The 22,222-nt window shown below is 38.9% G+C and overlaps 1 protein-coding gene, 1 long non-coding RNA gene and 1 pseudogene across 2 annotated transcripts in view; 1 reads left to right on the top strand and 2 right to left on the bottom strand.

Annotated features, from left to right (window-relative positions):
- Window positions 1-1,379: 1,379 nt before the first annotated feature.
- On the top strand, window positions 1,380-22,188 carry LOC103456726 (uncharacterized). Its single transcript, XR_532309.3, has 5 exons — window positions 1,380-2,263; window positions 19,264-19,342; window positions 19,872-19,995; window positions 20,115-20,249; window positions 21,991-22,188. It is a non-coding gene; the product is annotated as an uncharacterized LOC103456726 (long non-coding RNA).
- LOC103456725 (E3 ubiquitin/ISG15 ligase TRIM25-like) lies at window positions 16,554-19,257 on the bottom strand (annotated as a pseudogene).
- The window catches only part of LOC103456932 (NACHT, LRR and PYD domains-containing protein 12-like), a 40,108-nt gene continuing 37,386 nt past the window's right edge, over window positions 19,501-22,222 (bottom strand). Inside the window, exons 12-15 of the mRNA XM_081601401.1 lie at window positions 21,985-22,065; window positions 20,288-20,399; window positions 19,851-19,923; window positions 19,501-19,650 (exon numbers count right to left, since the gene is read on the bottom strand). The gene's annotated coding sequence lies outside the window, so the exon portion shown is untranslated. The remainder of the gene's footprint in view (window positions 19,651-19,850; window positions 19,924-20,287; window positions 20,400-21,984; window positions 22,066-22,222) is intronic.

Here is a 22,222-nt window from a genome sequence, read left to right on the forward strand (position 1 = left end):
TCTCCACTCTGCAGACCAGACCCACAAAAGTATCCAGTTAGAGATCTGTAATCTGGTTCAGAACCAGAGGCTTCACAGTCTGGGACCGCAGGAAGAGGATTTATGGTAATAAACTAACTAAATAAGCCCAAATCAGCTGTTCCTCTGACTCCCTGCTTCTTAGACCAGATTTCAGTCAGCATTAAAATGTCATTAATAGATTTACCAAAACAAACTGTTTAACATAACCAAATGATCTAAATTTCCCATACCCTCAGATAGGCACCAGCAACCCTCCCGACCCCATTAAGGGACAAGGGTGCAAAGAGAATTAATGGATGGATGGATTTTCCCCTGAAGGTGAACGTTGTTCACTTTTTAAATCTGCTGTTTCCAGCTGCTAAATGTGATTCAGATTCTGCCAAACCTTTAAGGCTCTTAAGCTACTCAGAAAGAACAAAACAGGAAATAGTGTTTTAAGTAACAATATCTCAAAGGAAAATTTCTGAGGTTAAACTGCTAATAGATGGGAATCAGAAAAACTTTGCACACATAAAACCACAATCTCAAACACCACGGTGTGATGCAACCAGTTCTGATTGCTGGTTTAAGATAAATGTTTGCTATATTTATAAATGTTCCACTGCTTAGATTGTTCTGAGATAGTGTTGCAGAGAAAAAAAGCTAAATATTACCAAATATTTTGGCCTAGTGTATCATCCAAATATCTTCGTACACTGCAAATAAGGCAAAAGTAACATGCAAGTAGTAACTTTTCAGAAAGATATAGAATCCTGTCCTATTTTAAGTAAATAATTTCTCAATATTGATGGGAAAGTATTTGTTCCAATGGCAGATTATTTCATTTGTAACATGGAAAATGTCTTTTTATAAGTGGAATAATCTGCCAGTGGACCTAGTACCCATCAAAAGATGAGGCGGTTTTATGCTTCATAGACTCTGTTCACAATCAGCCATGATTTAAATGAGAGTTCATGTTTTCATGGAGTTTGATCCAGAGCTGAAACTCTCTGATGAGCTCTCTGATGACCTCCATCTGGCCTCGGGGCAGCAGTACTTTATCCAGACTCCATAAAAGTTTACCATTATTAAAGGGGATTCAAAAAACATGTTAAAGATAGTTTATAAATAATACGTGCCTGTGTAACGGGTGCAATCAATGAGTCTCCAGAAGTAATTCGACCAGGTTTCAATTAAATCTGTTATTCTGGGGGAGAAGAGTAAAAAACAAATCAACCTCCTCTTCAACGCTCTCCCCGCACTGCAGCCTAAATGTGAGGATAAAAACAATGTTCAATCGAACTCTTCTGGATTAGCACCGGTTGTTCGCGCCAAAAATAAAAAATTAAATTATAATGAAACTGGTTATAAAAATCCACAATGATTGTTAAAACTGCAAATTAACACATTAACAAACAACAATAAACATCATATGGTAAAACTTCAACATAAACAACATCCATACAGAAAACAAACAAAGCCCAGGAGACACAAACGAGGCAGAGTGCAGAAAGGCGACCCCCGCAGGCAAAAACAACAAATAAAAATAACTGAATAAGATAAAATTCACAAATTGTCAATATAAAATGAATTAGAAATGATATATGTTTAAAATATATACACATCTCTGTTACATCTGTAATATATTTACGCCAAAGCTGAATTACAGAAGTGACTCCCGTATAATGGTGTGCGTGTGATTGATCCAGGCATCACGTCTCTTGTGGTCATGAGTTAAAATCTCGAAGAAACAACTGACTAATATTTCGCTATTTTATACAACTTATTACTCTGCCTAACGTACTGTGGGCCGGCGAGCGCGCGTTGTTTGTTCACCGGAAATACGTAATCGCGACTTTGTTAATTTTCTACTTACAATACTGAACTAAATTATGACAATTATGATAACATTGTCTAAAAACGATGCCCTCCTACAGCAAGTAGTATTAATTAAAATAATTAATTATTTTTTATGTATATTGTAAGAATAAACCGGAAATATTCCTCAGCGCATGCGCATTCGAGCTGCTTATATGTTTCGTACTTCCGGTTTACACGTGGCACGGGTAGCATCTTGTCGGAATCTCACGCAGATGACCACTTCCAGGAGAAGAGAAGCAACCAAAACTTACAAAAACATTAAAGAAGAAGGAGAAGGAGCAGTCATCCATCTGAGATTCAAAGCCAAGAGACGCAGTTTCACCGAGCTTGACCGAACGTTGCCGATGCTACTCGAACGAAGCTCCACTGCTAGCCACTAACGGTAAACAAGCCACCCATCACAGGACCTAAAGCACCAGGCAGTTTATCATAGTTAATCGTTCCACGTTGGCGTATAAAATCAAACTAATAGCTTAACAGCTACAGACTGCCTACAGGTGTTTACTCACTGTTCCCGACAACCGGCAGTTCACTTCGTCCTCTAGCGCAGTGTTTTTCAACCACTGTTCCGCGATCGTCAGGTGTGCCGTGGAAATTATTCAATTTCACCTACAGTACCGTATTTTCCGGACTATAAGCTGCTACTTTTTTTCTAAGTTTTGAACCATGCGGATTGTAGCCCAATGTGGCTTTGCTGTGTATTTTTCTTCAACCACCAGGGGGCTCTCTAGCAGAAAGTGAATCATTAGAAGTCCAAATTGTAAATCAAAAGAAGAACGTGCTAATTTTCAACCACATGCTAGCAGCAGGCACGACAGTGAAATGTTTTCAAACTCATATCATGCAGCTTTTAAGTTGAGGGCTGTCGATCTGGCACTACAGGAGGGTTTCGTATGAACGAAACCATGGTTCGGCTTTGGAGACGGAGTGCAGCGTCCTTAATATATTAAGATTGTAGCTTCCAGTTTTTTATTTAATTTTATTTTATTTTAAAAATGAAGGTGCTAGTATGGTGCGCTCTATAGTCCGAAAAATACGGAAATTGATTTTAAAAGATTTTTTGAAAATGAATTATCTGCAAATAATGCCATCTTAGAGTGTCTGCTGTAGCAGTGACTAGCGGCGTAATCATGTAATGTTCTTACCACTAGATGGCAGTAGGTACACAGCATTTTACATTACAACAAGAGAATTAGTGATGCATGAATGTAACAGCATCGTACGTGAGAGCATCGTATCTAGCAAGACTGTGATGACAGTGATGGAAAAGACAGAAGCTCAACAGTAGTTGGGTTGGAAAGAACATGGGTCCATTTCCCACAACATATCTGTGTGAAATCGAGCTTCTCTAGTCTGGCTACTATAAAAACTAAAACCAGAGAGAGACTGAGATGTTGAGGAAGAGCTTTGTCTTTCTTCAATTTCTGCCAGGAAATCATCTGTTTTCATCCAAACATGCACAGGTTTCACACTAGGTGGGTAAAATATACAGATATTGACATGTTGTACATGCAGCTCTTCATATTGTAACAGTGAATAGGAAGTGAAATGTTTCCCAAATATTATTGCTTCTTTCAGAATAATAATTATTTTCTGTATTCTGGCTAAAAGAATGCTGGTGGATTAGTTTGTAAAACAGTTTGAAGTTTTCTACAACTTCTTTAAATTTAACACCACAGTGTTGTTCAGGGGTATTTTTTAAGTGGACATGTTGAGTGTAATTTGAAATAAGAAATGTAAAATGTGATAAAAATGCATTTTTGTGTTTATTTGATTCCTATTCAAGAGACTTTGATAAGAATGATTCGATGGCGAGCACAAAGAGGGCAGGACTAACTGGATCTCCCCGTCTGTTGCCTCTATACAGCCAGAATGAATCAGAGGTGATCCCATTGGTGACAACTCTAGCTAGAGGAGATCTATAAAGAGATTGTATCAAATTGACAAAGACAACACCAAGCCCAAATTTCCTTTAGAAATTGGGGCCTTAAGAAATGTTGCCTAACAACCATATCGAAAGCCTTTTTGGCATCAAATGATGCAGCTATACTTGGTATCTTTGTTTGTCAGCAATATGTGTCATGTTAAACAATCGTCTCAAATTATTAGAGGAAAATGTATTTAGAATAAACCCAGTTTGATCGGGGTTGATCAGTAAGGGTAGATACCTTTCCAATTCTTTTGCTATCATTTTTGTAACTAATCTATAATCGGTATTGAGGAGTGAGATTGGTCTATAAGAAGAACATTTTAGAGGATCGTTCCCCTTGTTATAGATGACTGTTATAGCAGCTTGAGCAAAGGAGTCTGGAAAACCCCCTTCTCTTCTACCTTGCTCGAGAACATCCATCAAAAGTGCTAGAAGGTCTAGGAATTCTTTGTAAAACTCGGATGGAAAACTATCCTCACCAGGGGATTTATTTCCTGGGAGTGACTTAATAACATGGAGTAATTCTGCCCTAAAGGTTTTGTCTAAGTTATCCTGCCCTCCTCTGATAAGCAAGGCAAACCAACGCAGGATAAAAAGGACTTGATTTCATATAAATCCCCCTGAGATTGTGATGTATAAAGATCTGAATAGTACTTTTTAAAGGCCTCATTGATTCCTCCGGGATTAAACGTAACTTTTTGGGGGTTTTCAGTAGCGTTAATTGTTTGGTTTCCTCAGTTTTAAGTTGCCATGCCAATACTTTCTGCCTTTTCTCCAGGTTCATAAAATTGTTGTTTGGACCTGATTATTGCTCTCCCTGCTTGATATGTATTCATAGTGTTGTGTTTTATTTTCAGATTCACCAGTTCTCTGTTCATGTCCTTAGTTGGGGCAATTTGGTTTGTTTTCTCCAGGTCAGAAATTTGTCTTTCTAAAGTATTAAGCTCAAAGTTATACTTATTCTTTATTCTGTTAGTATATGATATAATTTGGTCCCTCAGAAATGCTTTTAATGTTTCCTAAGAAATAAAAATATTTGGAGTGGATGGTCTATTTGTTAAAATGAGAAAATGAATTTGTTCCCTAATAAGTACAGAATTCAGTTTGTATTAAGAGGGTAAGATTGAGCCTCCACCTATACTTTTCTTCTACCCTGTCAGGGACGGACAAAACTGAGTTATTTAAAAAGTTTTAAATTACCCAGGAAAATAAGTATCTCTAGGTGTTTTGACTAAAGACCTGGGATTAATTATTCATTTCTGTAGAAGAAGAATTGATCTATTTTTCCTGATGTGAGGTGCGTATCTGGATCTATAACAGAGATAATTGCACATGTAGCACGACAACTATTATAAACCTTTAGTTCATTTATTAAACTGCTTATTTAAAACTAGAGGACAAAATAACTCAGTATTTTACCAAACACATTATAAAATATGTAAAATACAAAGCTTTAATGAAGTACTTGGCTAAAGGTTGTCAATAAATGTAGCCTGATAAAAGAAAAAGGGATGCAGTGCTTTGCTACTCTGACAACTAGATGAACAGGTCAGGAAAAAAGTTAATTCAGAAAAATATCAAGGGAAAGGAAAACAGTTCAGTTATGCTTTGACAACCTTAACATGTAGATATGGTGAGAAATTCTGTGTTTCAGTTCCGTCAGAAAATAAAAAAGGCGACTTAAACACCAACTCTGACTGATCATCAGCTGAGCAGGTGTGTGATTATCTAATAGCAGCGGTAGCTAAGCTACCACAGCGATCACTTATTAATAATCGCAAAATAAACATCAAGCCATGAAAACGGGAAACTTTAACATACTGAATATTCTGTTTTCTGTGTAGGAAAATTATTATTAAACAATCACAACAATAATATTAAATTATAATAAATGTATGTTATATTACAACTATTGTTATCAATAGTAATAATTATAATTATCAACATAAATAATCCATCCATCCATTTTCTAACACCAGGAGGGGTGCTGGTGCCCATCTCCAGCAAACGTTTATTAATTAATTATTATTGTTAATAATTAGTGTGATTAATTATAATCATTTTAGTATTATAAAATGATCATAATTTTATAATACTATAAAATATTATAATACTACAGTATTATAGTATTATGCTATAGTATAATACTGTACTATAGTATTATTTACTATATTATCACAATATATTATATATTATATTGTGACTATATATATAGTATATTATATTTGTATTAATATAATATACTAATTATATTAGTAAATTATTACTAATATAATTATATAATTATTAATAATTATATAATTATATTAGTAAATTATTACTAATATAATTATATAATTATTAATAATTATATTACTATAATTAACATAGTAATATAATTACTATATCACTAAGTATCATATTAGTGTATAATTCATTGTGTATTGATTAATATGCTAATATATTATTATTATTTTTATTGCTATTATTGCAAATTCCATCCATTCCATTTTCTTCCGCTTATCCGGGGTCGGAAGAAAATGGATGGATGGAATTTGTAATAATAATAGCAATAATAATAATAATGAATATTTATATACAAATTATTATGTTAATTATTATGATTTTATAATAATTGTTATATTATTATAAAATTATAACATTTTCTTCCATCATCTATCTATTATCTAATGTGCACAAAATCGTTTTGCACTGTGGGAGGAAGCCGGAGCACCCGGAGAGAACCCACTCATGCTCATGGAGAACATGCAAACCCCATGCTTAAAGAACCCAGGCCGGCCGGGATTCAAACCCAAGACAACAGACTGGACTGGAGACGCAACAGTGAAGCGTCTATAAGAAGGGACAGAGCAGACAGAAGCTAAGATCCTTCAAGGTTTGCAGCAAGATGCTGCAGATCTGTTGTTTAGAGCGCCATCTTTTCTGCTGTCATCTGTTGGGGCAGCAGCATCAGAGCCAGGGACCTAAAAATAGATAGAGAAGGCTGGTTCTGTTCTGGAAACGACTGTGCAACTGCTGGAGATGTTAATGCAAAGAAGGATTCTTCGTAGGATCTAGAAAATTAGGGACAGTCCTGACCATCCTCTTTGACGAGACTGTCTTGGGATGGCTCTTCAATGGCTCTTTGAAGAATCTTGATGAGTGACAGCATGTAATTTCCCTTTGGGATTAACAAAGTATTTTTGAAGTGAATTGAAACAGAAAATGTAATTACCACTGGTAATACATTTTACCAGTGGTAATTACTTCTGCCATTCTAAATATTAGGAGAAAAAAAAAAAATATATATATATATATATATATATATATATATATAATTTATTTGCATTAACATCTGTCTCTTAAAATGGCCAAAAAAAATATTTTCTAGCTTTGGGTCTCTTTTTAGGTTCATGAACTGTTAGCAAGCATCTTGCCTCGTATGTCCAATCTTCTAATTGTGCTTTTGGTAGGTTAATAATTTCGCCTTTAAATTCAGCTGTATTATTTTCACATTCAAATTCATTATCCAGGGTAGAGTGTTCTTGGCGATCATGGCTGTTGTCGTCATGGCTGCTGTCGTCCATTGTCTCTTTTGTCACTGCAGGGGCAAAAAAGTCTTCATCATCTTCATCATACTCAACTCCTGCCCACGTTAGCATTGGCCGAGAACGTTTACCACAAACTTTCCCAGCCGGGGAAGTTTGTTCTTTTAGATCAGAGATCTTGTCCTCTAGGATGGATGTTTCATCATGGGTAAACTGTTCTGATGCCTTGTTTGTCGGGGCAGGAGTTGAGTCTTCATGCCCTTCGTCATTCTTGACTCCTGCCCAAGAGAACATTGGGGGAGAACGTTTTCTGCAAACTTCCCCAGCCGGGGAAGTTTGTGCTCCGAGATCAGAGACCTTGTTCTCTTGGACAGATTTATTTTCAGGGGTCCAGTCTTCTGATGTCTTTTCCATCTGAGCAGGAGTTGAGTCTTCATCAGACTCAACTCCTGCCCAAGAGAATATTGGGGGAGAACATTTTCCGCAAACTTCCCCAGCCGGGGAAGTTTGTTCTCTGAAATCAGAGACCTTGTTCTCTTGGAGAGATGTTTCTTCAGGGGTCCAGTCTTCTGATGTCTTTTCCATCTGAGCAGGAGTTGAGTCTTCATCAGACTCAACTCCTGCCCAAGAGAATATTGGGGGAGAACATTTTCCGCAAACTTCCCCAGCCGGGGAAGTTTGTTCTCCGAGATCAGAGATCTTGTTTTCTAGGACAGATGTTTCCTCAGGGGTAAAGTCTTCCGATGCCTTTTTCATCTGAGCAGGAGTTGAGTCTTCATGCTCGTCATGATACTCAACTCCTGCACAAGAGAACATTGGGGGAGAAGAACGTTTACAGCAAACTTCCCCAGCCGGGGAAGTTTGTTCTCTGAGATCAGAGACATCATTCCTTTGGTCAGATCTTTCTTCCTGGCTCCCGTCTTCAGATGTCGCTTTTTCCCCGCTCGAGGATGTTTGTTCTTCGGCAGGGGAACCATTGGATAAATCGTTGTCTGATGCAACTGTCTCTTCAACTGTATTGTCTTCCCCAGCCAGTGATTTTTCCTTCTCAGCTGGGGAAGGCTTGAAGAGATAGGCATCAATCACATCATATTCGCAGTCGGTGTAAACGTCCTGTGAGCAAATTTTTTTCTCAGGGAAAACTTCTTCCCCAGCCGGGGAAGGATTGAAAAGGTATGAATCAAATATATCGTACTCTGTGTCGTCCTGAGAAGTACTTCTTTCAAATTTGATATTGGGAAGCAGTTTGTTAAAGACCTTCCTTACTCCCGTTGTTACCATATATCCAACGCCGAAACTGATGGGAAAAAACATTGTGACTAATGCCTGTTCCATTTTAGAAATCCTGATATAACAGTGGTGAAGTCAAAGAGTTGTTTGTTTGTAACCTGATGTTTTGAGTTGCAAGCATTCATAACCTCCAACATTCTTTGATCTATGACATAGATCTATGTCATAGAAGAGGTCATGAGCTGTAGTTCTAGGGGAATGTCTTGCTTCTGATCGTTGCCATGGAAACGGTCAGATCAGTTCTGCATGACTCAAGCTATTAACCCTTTGCAACTGCGTCACTTAATCCAGTGTTTTTCAGCTACTGTGCCGTGAGTGATCGTCAGGTGTGCCGTGGAAATGATTCAATTTCACCTACAGTACCGTATTTTTCGGACTATAAGCTGCTACTGTTTTTCTAAGCTTTGAACCATGCGGATTGTAGCCCGATGTGGCTTTGCTGTGTATTTTTCTTCAACCACCAGGGGGCTCTCTAGCAGGAAGTGAATCATTAGAAGTCCAAATTGTAAATCAAAAGAAGAACGTGCTAATTTTCAACCACATGCTAGCAGCAGGCACGACAGTGAAATGTTTTCAAACTCATATCATGCAGCTTTTAAGTTGAGGGCTGTCGATCTGGCACTACAGGAGGGAAATAGAGCCGCTGCATGTCAGCTCAGTGTGAACGAAACCATGGTTCGACTTTGAAGACGGAGTGCAGCGTCCTTAATGTATGCAGATCTATTAGGACGCCGCCCTCTGCTTGGTCCTTATGGAAAACCGAGAGCAGCTTCCAGTTTTTTTTTTTAATTAATTTATTTTTTTTAAATTGAAGGTGCTAGTATGGTGCGCTCTATAGTTCGAATATTTTTTGAAAATGAATTATCTGCAAATAATGCCATCTTCGAGTGTCTGCTGTAGCAGTGACTAGCGGCGTAATCATGTAATTTTCTTACCACTAGATGGCAGTAGGTACACAGCATTTTACATTACAACAAGAGAATTAGTGATGCATGAATGTAACAGGTAGCGGTGAGCATAGACATTAATGGGTAGACGCCTCATGGAGCGGGCCAGCACGTTGCTGCGATACGTAATAGCGTGCGCCATATTGAATGTGGAATATGTGCCAGTAAGCTAATACAAGTGAATGGACCGAACTTCACAAAGTGCCGTTTCATGAGAATGAATCCCGTTTGTTCCGTAAAACGGTTAAAACACACAGCACAGGACTTGAGGAGCTCCGATTGCCCTGCTGCCACATAGAAAACGGCGGATGCTTTTACGTACGACCCAGCGCTCCATGAGGCGTCTACATATTGATGTCTATGCTCACCGCCATAGATATTAATACTTCATAGAGCGCTGAGTCGTACGTAAAACCGTCCGCCATCTTCTATGTGGCAGCAGGGCGATCGGAGCTCCTTAAGTCCTGTGCTGTGTGGACTTGTTTCAACTGTTTTACAAAACAAACTGGATTCATTAGGATTACCTTCCCCAGGTAAGGACGAAAGATCAGAATTACTTTACTTTGCAGCCAGAAATTTGCTTCTAAACAACCGGAAAATATTTCCTAAGTAGCTAAATTGGCCCGAAATAACCGCTGATTGTTAGCATAGCAGCTAACGTTTCAAACTGTTTTCTAATGAGAGGGAGCTGATGAGAAATCGCTGTTAGAGGAGAAGTTCATTTAAAACCAGAGGATTTAGTGAGTCAGGATCAGAGCTGGAGCTGCTGTTCTTCAGTCTGTGCTACGAGTCACAGCCCAACATGCTGAAAATGTCTTTTTCTGAATATGAAGGAAACATATACGAAACATAGATCGTATGTATTTTCTATTACACTTTTGGAAAATTTCTCTTTTATTCTTGGCTTTAGCCTGTGAACCGGCACGTCTGAGAAGTCATTGGAGTTCTCCCAGTGTGACCAGCAGACTGAAGCCTGTGACCAGTGTTCCCAGTATAATGAATACATGTTTTATTCTTTCACTTTTTGTGTATTTTTAAATATCTCAATCTGAAGTATTAGTGTAATAATGTAGCTTTTGTAATGAAATAAACATAATTTATTCTGTTAGAATTATTTTCATTCTTTGCTGTCAATAGCAGAGTTGACGTACTGTAATAAATATTTTTACTCTGGAAAAGGTAAGAAAAATATGTAGTTTAATGTTTTATAATGACTGATTTATAAATCAAAAGTCATTTCTCAATAACGTATAAAAATAAATACAGGAAAATTATTTGTTGTCTTGAAATGTTAAATGAACATTAAATTATGTAAATATATTCTTTAATAATGTCAGGGGGGTCGTCCTGCCTCAAGTGGAGGAGTTTAAGTATCTGGGGATCTTGTTCACGAATGAGGGAAGAAGGGAGCGGGAGATCGACAGGCGGATTGGGGCAGCGTCTACTGTGAAGCGGGCGCTGTACCGGTCCGTCGTGGTGAAGAGAGAGCTGAGCCAAAAAGCGAAGCTCTCGATTTACCGGTCGATCTACGTTCCCACCCTCATCTATGGTCATGAGCTTTGGGTCATGACCGAAAGAACGAGATCACGGGTACAAGCGGCCGAAATGGGTTTCCTCCGCAGGGTGGCTGGGCTCTCCCTTAGAGATGGGGTGAGAAGCTCGGTCATCTGGGAGGGACTCAGAGTAGAGCCGCTGCTCCTCCACGTCGAGAGGAGCCTGTTGAGGTGGCTCGGGCATCTGGTCAGGATGCCTCCTGGACGCCTCCCTGGTGAGGTGTTCCGGGCACGTCCCACCGGGAGGAGGCCTCGGGGAAGACCCAGGACACGCTGGAGGGATTACGTCTCTCGGCTGGCCTGGGAACGCCTTGGGATTCCCCCGGAGGAGCTGGAAGAAGTGGCTGGGGAGAGGGAAGTCTGGGCCTCCCTTCTGAAGCTGCTGCCCCCACGACCCGACCCCGGATAAGTGGAAGAAAATGGATGGATGGATGGATGGATGGATGGATGGATGGATATTCTTTAATAAAACACTGTAAAAGTGTCTGTTCATCAATTTCAATATAAAAATTATCAATCATTTCTATCAAGTAAAACATTGTGCTCTTTATTCAGAAATGCCCCAAAACAATTAAATAATCACATCAAAAGAAACTCTGTCTTTACTAATTTCTTTGATTGCCAAATATATTAATGTGTGTGAGAAAATGTGTCAATGGCAGGTATTAACTTAAAATACTTTGTAAAACGGCACTTTGTGAAGTTCGGTCTATTCACTTGTATTAGCTTACTGGCACATATTCCACATTCAATATGGCGGACGCTGTTGCGTATCGCAGCAACGGGCTGGCCTGCTCCATGAGGCGTCTACGTATTAATGTCTATGGCGGTGAGAGCATCGTATCTAGCAAGACTGACGACAGTGATGGAAAAGACAGAGAAGCTCAACAGTAGTTGGGTTGGAAAGAACATGGGTCCATTTCCCACAACATATCTGTGTGAATTGAGCTTCTCTAGTCTGGCTACTATAAAAACTAAAACCAGAGAGAGACTGAGTTGTTGAGGAAGAGCTTTGTCTTTCTTCAATTTCTGCCAGGAAATCAGCTGTTTTAATCCAAACATACACAGGTTTCACACTAGGTGGGTAAAATATACAGATATTGACATTTTGTACATGCAGCTCTTCATATTGTAACAGTGAATATGAAGTGAAATGTTTCCCAAATATTATTGCTTCTTTCAGAATAAGAATTATTTTCTGTATTCTGGCTATAAGAATGCTGGTGGATTAGTTTGTTCTGCCATCTTGTGATTGGCATAATGGTAGATTTTGTTTGTCAGAATAATAAAACATCACTAAAACCCTTATTTCTTCGGAATGAGGGTTTTTGTGTAGGAAATTTGAGGTGTTGCTGTGTGACAAAAAACGGTGTACTGTGTTACATGAACCTATAAGGCCCCGTTTACACGACAACGATTTCGGGGGAAAACGGAAGAGTTTTGTTGCGTTTGTAGTGCGCATTTACACGAAACCACCGAATGTTTTCTCTAACAACGGCACAGATTGAAAACGGGTTCCAGAGTGCGATATTTCTGTGTAAACCTAGAAAACGGATCTTTTCTTCCAGAGAATCCCCAGCTCATGCATAGTATGACGCAAAACATAGCTGCTTCCTACAATCCACAGAAGAAGAAACTACTCACAATGCTGGTGTTACTGTTTCCCCATCAGATACGGTTCTCTCAGCGTCTCTTCACCGCTCCGCACCGCCCAGGTGGCAAAATACACGGCTGCTTTTTCAGCGCTCTTATGTAGAGAACTACGGACCAGGACCAGCCCGGCTCCAGACAAGTTTAACAGGGGGGCATCGACTTATTTTGGGGGCTATGAGTTTACGTAGCTGAACATAGACAACAACACCAGCAGCCTACAGGCTACTTGTTAACAAGCTTAACGTGCTGTATTGATATTAGCTAGTCATCTTTTAGCTATCATCACCTGCATCCAACAGCTTTACTCAACTCAGTCGGTTAGTTCGGGGGAAAAACTGTGCCAAGTTATTTACGTTTTGCTGGGTTGCTGCCATGATTCTAACACACACCTGCGCAGCAGCATCAGGTCTCCTTCGCTGCCTCACAGGTGTAAACCCAGCGCAAGCGTCTCAGCGTTCATGTTGCGTTTGAAGGCGGCTCGGAAAAACGGGTTACTACTTGTTAGCGACAGATAAAACTGTTTTAACTGCTGAAAAAGGTAACAGAGGACACGGATATTGGACGTGCGGGAACTCCTATTTTATCAAATTGATATAGGAATAACAGACTGCTGGCCATTCCAAGGTAAAAACAATAACAGCTTCCAGTCCGGGGCTCGCTACAGACAGCGTGAAAGCTCATACAAGGTGTTTCAGCAAAGTTATCCCACTTTTTCCAACTGCATGCGCCCTAATCAGACGCACACAATGCGTGTTCTCTCACGGAAATCCACATGCCTTCAAGTACAACTTTTTTTTAAACACATGCGCACTTTCAAAGTTTCAGCAAGAGCATTACACGTTTTCGATGTGTACCGTTACTGTGTAAACACAGATCGTAATCAGAACATTATCGTGTAAACGATCCAACAAAAACGGAACAAAAGTTTTTGTTGGATCGTTGTCGTGTAAACGCCCCCTTAGTTAAAACCAATTTACACATTCCATTTTCCTCATAAAATAAACTTTACTCATTAGCTTAGTGAATTGGTTGATTAAAATATTTTAACTGTAAAGTTCATTTCATATTGTTAAGCTCTTGTATATTTGAAATTAGCATTGTTTATTCCTTACACGTTAGCATCCTGTTAAAGAGAATGCCAGACCTGAACAACTGTAGAAGAGTTTGCTTTTAAATCTGAAATCTTTGTAAGCAGAAAGTTTTATTTAAAGTTAAATTTATCCTGTAACCCTTTAAGGGGAAACGGAGGAAGTTTTCCTCAGCAAACCTCAACTTATCAGTGTTTATAATGTGTGTGCTCTGCTGGCGCATACACACACGCGAACACACACACACACACACACACACACATACTCCTGGAGCTGAACCGAGGTGTCACACGGTCGCAGAGTCTTTCCTTAGCCCACCGGCTTCCGTCACTTTTTTATATATATGTGGCTTAATAAAATCAATAGTATTTGACCACAATCCTCTCTGCACTACAAACCTGTATTTTTCATAATCTAAACCATGAAAACAAAATGATCTACTGTAGAACAGTTATCAATAACTAGACTTTGCTGCAAATATTGGACTTTGCTGCATTATGCAGTGTTTAATATAGTCTCCAGAAATCATAATTATAAAATTTATTTTGACTGCTTGTAGTTCATATTTCAGCTTTGAAGAAAAAGTAATTTCAGCAAAATGACCATTTCCTGATTTGTCTCTACAAACACCCCAACTGTGTCGGAAATGGATTTAAAAATTCAAAATAAAAGAATAAAGAATATTTTCTCATTAATTTGAGTAGATATTCTTACATTGTTGTGAGCAGGTCCAGAGTTGAGCTGCAGGAGTTAATGCCCAGCTTTCTTCTTCTTCTGCTCCTCTGGCTCTGCAGGCGTCGCCAGGTTTTCTGCCGATGGTAGTTGGCATGCCAACCGCAGCGGAGGTCCGTCGACGACTGCTACAGGACTGCTGCAGGACTGTGTTTGACCACCAGACCTTTTTCTCTGTCCTGGAATCTCTGCTGAATTTTTTTCATCTCACTTGGAGCTTCTACTTCCTCTTAGTTATTTCTGCTGCAGCTGACAGTTTCTCACAGTAACAGACCAGGCAGACCCAACAGTACTTGCTGGCTTACAGTTTTCCTCCAGATCTTCAGGTCCAGCATAGCAGTGGTCAGCAGGCGCAGCTTGGAGTCCAGTTGTCTTCATCTGCTTCACTAAAGCTGCAAACATGGTGTTTTTCTTCCAAACTGGCATTGGTATGAACGTCCCCCTGCACTGAGGACAGCTGTGGATTCTCCTCTTCATCCCAATGGATTTTTGACAATTATATGCCTTGAACTTTAACTAATCTGAGGGATTTTGAGCTTATTTGGCTTGATCTTTGGTGAATATGCATTTTGGGCCAATTGGCATACACGATACGAAATGCTATACTTTCACATAGACGGACCGATTTGCACCAAACTTGGCATGAGTAATCTGTGTTGAAAGCCCCAGAACAGGAAATAACATTTCTTTTCTTGGAAAGCTCTATCTCCAAACCCCTTGTCCTAATCAAGATTCTCTTGTGTCAGAAGACACTCTCTGCTTTAAAGCACAAAGAGGTTTTACTGGAACACAAAGTCAGCTGTCACGCCCTCGCTCTACGTATGTTTGCAACGTCCAAATTTTCCAGCAGAGCTGCATCTAACTCACCATGATTTAGTCCGGTACACCACAAACAGGAACGCAGTCGAATATTTAGTAGGCGTGGCCTAAATTTCCCACAGTGCCCCCTAAAAGTCTTTTAAAAAATCCAGCCCCAAGCTGTGCTTTGACCAAGAATCATGTAATTCACTAGACATGTCATCTCAGGTCCAATCAAAACGTTTTTTTTAGCCAACAAAAAGTCAGTCATTTTGGATCATTTAGTCTGTTCTACACATGTTGTATCCTACAGCTTTTGACCTAGGACTTCATTATCAAAGTCTTGAAACATTAGAGATCAAAAGTTATCAAAAATGATTTGCTGCATCAAAGCATGTGGGCTTGGCCTCAAAATCTATTTGCCATAAAACATCAGGTTGGCATAACTTCAATAAACAATAATATAGCTGCATGAGACTTTGTGTGTCATAACAAACCAGCAATGATCACATTCACCTGGTGAATTGGTGACATCACCTGGCCACGCCCCCTTTGAATAGGAAGTCACCTGCTGCTGGTTTTTTTTCATTTTACTATTTGCTTTATACAGGTTTAAACCTGTGTTTGATATTGAACAACATAATCATTCTCCTTGAAACTGTACCCACCGGCCCTTGATAATCACATACGGGTTCAAAAGCCTACAGGAAGTACTTGCCAATCATTCACCACAAAGCAGGAAGTGACAATAACTCCTGTTTACAAGGTCAGTTCTCAGCCAAACTTTAAAAACTTACTGCTGGACTCGTATTGAGCTAGACTGAAGGCGAATGGGGAGATTTGCCAAATGCGCCACCTGGTGGACTAGTGTGGGAGTGACGTGAGGACAGACGGGGTTACGTGCCAAACCACCTACAGTTGCAACAAATGTTAAATGGATGGTGAGTTGTGAGAGCCGCCGACGTATGCAGCTATGTAGTTAGTCTGACTTTTAATATCTTTAAAATAAACAACCAATTATCTAAAGATAAAAATCGGCGATTGATTTGATATTTATTTTATTGACAGGTTAACTGATCAGTGCCTGTAATCTCTGCAGCAGTGGTGGAAGCAGAGAGTTCTTGGTACATGAAGGTGAAACCAAACATCTGATTTTCTCCAGCATCACGAGACACTGAAGGAAATTATTCTACATTTTAGGTGGCAAAACTCGCAATTTATTGCAATAATGAAGAGAAAACGTTCCACATTTCTCTGCAATCAAATTGTTTTATTGAAGAATGTCAGAGACGGAACAGAAGACATTAATTTTTCTGAATTAAAACAAAAAAAAATTGGAAAGAAAGTACATAAATTTTGAGTTGTTTGTTCTAGCCTCTTCTTTGGATTCCAATAAAGAAACTGAATCAATTCAGTTCACATCAAAATAATCAGCTCTGCAGAACATTGGAAGAGAAACCAGAATATCTAAATACATCAATACAAATAATGTAACACTACTAGAGTTCATAGTAATTCAGATTTTTATGTGGAGAAATATTTCTGTCATATAAAAATGAAAGAAAACATCAGCAGTGATTTCCTTTATGGCTCCCGAACACAAAAAACTACATTTTAAAAATAAAATATAAAGAACAGTAGATCAATGAACCCTGATCAACAATCAGAGAAAATCTATTTAAGTTTACGAACTCTGCAGATCCTATTCCAACCCAAACTCCAGCCAGCAGCGGCTGAGTAAATGTGGTCTGTACTCTGTGGATCAGAGTCATGGTTTCTGAGACGCTGTAGGACAGAAGACCTGCTCTGTGGTCCAGATACACCCCCAGTCTGGAGGAAACTGGACCTGAGATGGAGGTCCTGGTTCTGTTGTGGACAAATTGAAAATCTGTTTGGAAACGCACTAAAGCCCAAGATCTGTCATTATATCCAAATCTACATTCATTCCCATCTCCCACTCTGCTGATATCCTTGTATGTGACTGCTGTAGAAACACAGAACCCTCTCCACTTCACCTCCCAGTAACATCGTCCAGTCAGAGTCTCTCTGCCAGAACCTGAAGCGTTTTAGTGAATCTGTCTGGGTGACTAGAAAAAGACTGAGGTTGATTCATCGCTGTCACCTTCCTGTTCCCTTCTGAGAGAACCAGCTGTGTGTGAGCTGTGTTTGGATCCAGAGTGATTTCACATGAATACTTTAAGAATCCAGCTCTGCTCTTTGGTTCTGGTTCTGACAGTAGAACATCCACCTGAGTGACCATCAGTGAGATGTTTGTCCACAAGTCCCTCTTGATGTCTTGTAGTTTGTCTCTGAGCTCTAACACAGCTGCTGTCACGTCCTCAAAGTGTCTCAGAGGACGGATGTTGATGCTGGATGAGTGTTTAGACTCCCTGAGTGCTGGCAGTGAGGGGAAGTTGAGGAGAAACTGGTTGTGATCCTCTGTGTGTGAGAGCTGCCCCAGCTCAGCGTCTTTCCTCTTCAGCTCACTGATCTCCTGCTCCAGCTTCTCCTGAACATCTTTGACTCGACTCACTTCAGTTTCCTGCTGGGATCTGATCTGCTGCTTCTCCTCAGAGCTTCTTTTCTGGAGGAGACGGATCATGTCAGTGAAGATCTTCTCACTGTCCTCCACTGTTTTATCAGCAGAGCGATTGATGGCCTCCACTTCCTGTTGAAGCAGCTTCACATCTTCCTCTCTGTCCTGGATTCTCTGCTGGATGTTTCCTCGTCTCTCCTCCAGCTCTCTCTGCCTCTCAGTCCTTCCTGCTTCAGCGGAGACTGTCTCATGGCCTTTATGTTCATCCAAGGTGCAGAGATAACAGATACACTTCTAATCAGTGCAGCAGAAGATCTCCAACAACTTATCATGCTTAGAGCAGATGTTCTCCTGGAGGTTGTTGGACGGCTCCACCAGCTTGTGTTTCTGAAAAGCAGCTGAATCATAATGAGGCTGAAGGTGTTTCTCACAGAAAGAGGCCAACCAGACCAAGCAGGACTTCCTGGCTTTCAGTTTTCTTCCAGTGCAGGAACCACAAGCCACATCTTCAGGTCCAGCATAGCAGTGGTCAGCAGGAGCAGCAGTCCAGTCTTTTTCATCTGCTGCACTAAAGCTGCTAACAGGGTGTTTTTCTTCAAACCAGGCCTCGGTATGAATGTCTCCCTGCACTGAGGGCAGCTGTGGATCCTCCTCTGATCCTCTTCATCCCAGTGGGTTTTGATACAGGTCATGCAGTAGCTGTGTCCACAGGGAATGGTCACCGGATCCTTCAGTAGATCCAGACAGATCGGACAGGAGACTGTTTCTCGGTCCAGCTGATTCTGCTCCATTCCTGCTCTCAGTCACACTGACTGTGTGAGTTTTACTTCCTGAACATAGAAACCAGTTTGAGCTTTGATCTATACATCAGTGCAGCCAATCAGCTTTTAGCTTCCCTGCATGTCTGTGCAGGAAAATATAGAAAATCAAGTTTTGGTTCCAGCGAGAGAACAGCTTTGAAGGTAAATGTTCAACCGTCATCCCAACAGTTTCCTTGTGCAAATATTTTAGTTCACTTTAAATAAGAAACTAACGATTAAATTTTCTGTAAGATAAGTTATAATGACTCCTTAATATAAAAAATAATACTAGTTCCACCTGCAGATTTTTTCACTTATTACAAGATATTTTTTCAGTAGTTTAAGTGAAATAATCTGCCAGTGGAGCTTCAATTTTTCAACAGTATTAATGAAATATCGGCTTAAGATAAGCTCATATATCTTGCAGAAGAGTCACTTCTAAGTTAGTTTTCGTCTTATTTCAAGTGTAATAAAATATTTGCTCTAGAAAGTAAATAAAAAAATTCTTAAGATTTTGTGTTTTTGCAGTGTTTTCTTTGTGGCCACAGCTCAGATCTGACAGATCCAGCAGAAAACAGAGACTGAAGGAGAGATGAGTCTGACTCAGGTGAGCTGATTTTAAATCAATAAGCATGAAAACGTATCTGTATAAACATTTTTATTATTTATTGATCAAATGTAACATGTCAAGCATAAGCAAAATGATCTTTGGTTGCTGCAGACTAAAAGGCGTTTCAGTTGTGATGCATTTAATGAACCAGAAGAAAATCACATTCTGGTTCTTTTTTTCTTTTCTTTTTTTGCTTTGCAGCAGTTAGAAAAGCAGGAAAGTTGCAGCTTTTGTCGTTTTTGTCTTTGCAGTCTCAGTCTTTTGTGTCCTTAATGGCCGTCAACTGGAGGACAGTTTAAGTTTTCCTGTAATAATGAAAGTAAACAAACAGAAGAGAAGTTATTGTCAAACATTATTTACCCAGATCTGCTGTAGTTATTGAAAGTAAACAAACAATCAGCTTTAAACAAAGCTTCTTGTTTTATATGAAGGCATATAAAACACATTTAGTTCAGATTTGACCTCAGAGATATTTTAATCAGCAGAATGTTTTATTAATTCTCACCTTCTCTCTCTTGCTTTTCAGCCAATGGGAATCCGGATTGATGCAAAATCTTCTACCACCTTTGACCTCAACGCTGCAAAGTGAGAAACAGCAGCTCAGTAATTTTATTGTCACCGTTTGATTCCATTTTAACAAGAAAATCAATGTAAGAAACATTAAAATGACCTAAATATTATTTAGAAAATCCTGAAAACTATAAATACAGTCACCATTTGCTTCAGTGTTATGGCCTCTTAACAGATAATTATTTATATTCACAAACAGGTTTATGAAAAACCTCAGTGAAGATTAAAGATATTCTCCAGGAGCTGCTGATGCTAAAGTCGACCACTAGATGGAGCTCCTTGTTTTACATCGAGGAGAAAGTCAGACCTGCACTGAGAGCTGAAAGAAGAAGCTGTAAGGATGAGCTTTTAGTTTATTTCTGCTGTTCTTACATGTAGAAGTGCTTCACACAGGAAACTCCTGGCTTCTGTTCAAAACACTGTAAGATTTCCCCGCTGACGTTTTCTGAGCCTCTGTCACAGCAAAGGCACTGAGGACATCCGGCTGCAAACACGGCAGGAGAGACCAAAACATGAAGGAAACGAGGCTCACAAACATACAAAATGTTACCATTCAAACCTCAAATATGTTTTATAGCAATTCTTCATATATTTACTGACAAATTTAACTGTTTGATACCCAGAAGATGGACACATTTTCAGACAAACATTTTAAAGGGTTGGTTCTGCAACGACTGGAGACGGAATGAGTCGAGTGATGATTAACAAAATGTTTCTGAAAAATAAGACCGGCTATGTTCTCAAAAAGACGTTTCTAAATTTCACAATTCATGTAGGAAAACTGTTGAATTTAAGGAAATGTTTAACAAAATAATTGGAAATGTAGTTTTTATTTTCTTATTGCATATTGTTTTAGATTCCAGATTCATTCATAAAAATTAATAAATTAAAGCCAAATTAGAACTGGATCTGCAAAAATAACAATAAACCAAAACGTGCCAGTTAATCCACCAAAGTCCAGGGCCTAGTCAAAGCACAGGCCTTGGTCTCATGCACATGTAGTGATTTCACCATAAACGTTTTCTTGAAGTTTTCGTTTTCAACATACTTTTCTCTTTTAGGGGAGAAACTAAGTCCCAATAATCTTTTAACGTTTTGTTCTTGATCAGGAATTTTATGAGTTGAGTTAAAAAAATCAAACATCTACAGCAGGGATGTCCAAAGTGTGGTTCGGGGACCATCTGTGGCCCCCGAACTGCATCACAGGTGTCTGATCCAGATGGAGACTTTTTATTTTAATCAGGTGAAATTATGACTGACATCATTTTATTATAATAGAAAATGTGAAACACAAACAAGTTTTTATGTTTTTCTAATACATAAAATAAATTTTTTCTAATACATTTTTCTTTAATAAAAATTAAAGCTAAATTTATCCAGAGACTTTTATTGAAAAGTCGACTTTGATGCGCCAACAAAATTAAATCTGGCCAAATACAGGAATTAATTTGAAACAAAACGTATAAATCCTTTCTTTTTACTGGAAATAAATTTATTCAGTTGAGCCCAAAATAATTTTAAAACAAGATTCTTTTAATACAGCAAACATGTCAAATCATTTTACATGGTTCTATAACATGTTTTGTAAAAAACAACAAATCAGGCTTTATTTTTTGTCTTTTACAAAAATAAAGGACAAAAATATTTTTGACTCTGATTTTGACCCTCATGACAAAAAGTTTAAAAACTCCTGGTCACAATCTGATCACTGGAATTTGCAGTTTGAGGCCTAAATCTTAAATACAATATAAAAAATTGGGAGTTTTATCTTAAATTTGACCATCAAACTTTATTTTTACTGAGTTTCTGCAGCACTAAAAATAAATTTTGTCACATTTTCTGAATCTGTTATCAGTTACGCAGAAACACATTGAACTAAATGTAATTAATTTACATTATTCTAACAAAAACAGATATAAAATTATTTATTGCACAAATAAACAGGAAGCAGAAACGCGTCTACCCAGAGAACTTTATGCTGCTTCAAAATTCAAAGAAACGATTATCTCACTAATAATGTGCTTTAAACTCTTCATGTGAAAAAATTAATTATTTACATGTTTTTTTACCTTCAGACGGAGGGATGAAGATCAGAACCGCCATGATGAGCAGAAACATTTTTTCCCCTGAAGGTGAAAGTTTGTTGTGATCTGCAGAAAAAGCTGCTGAATGTTTCTGTTCAACCGTTTAGCAGCAAAATATGTGAGCAGGAAGAAAAGATTGTCGTCTTTGGCAACGATATCGAAGAGGAAATTAAGAAAGATAAAGACAGAGGACAGAAATAAAAATAAACATTCTCATGCGCCG

The sequence above is a fragment of the Poecilia reticulata genome, chromosome 20, assembly GCF_904066995.2.
Source record: "Poecilia reticulata chromosome 20, P_reticulata-male-v2, whole genome shotgun sequence".
In the NCBI taxonomy this organism is placed as follows: Eukaryota; Metazoa; Chordata; class Actinopteri; order Cyprinodontiformes; family Poeciliidae; genus Poecilia; species Poecilia reticulata.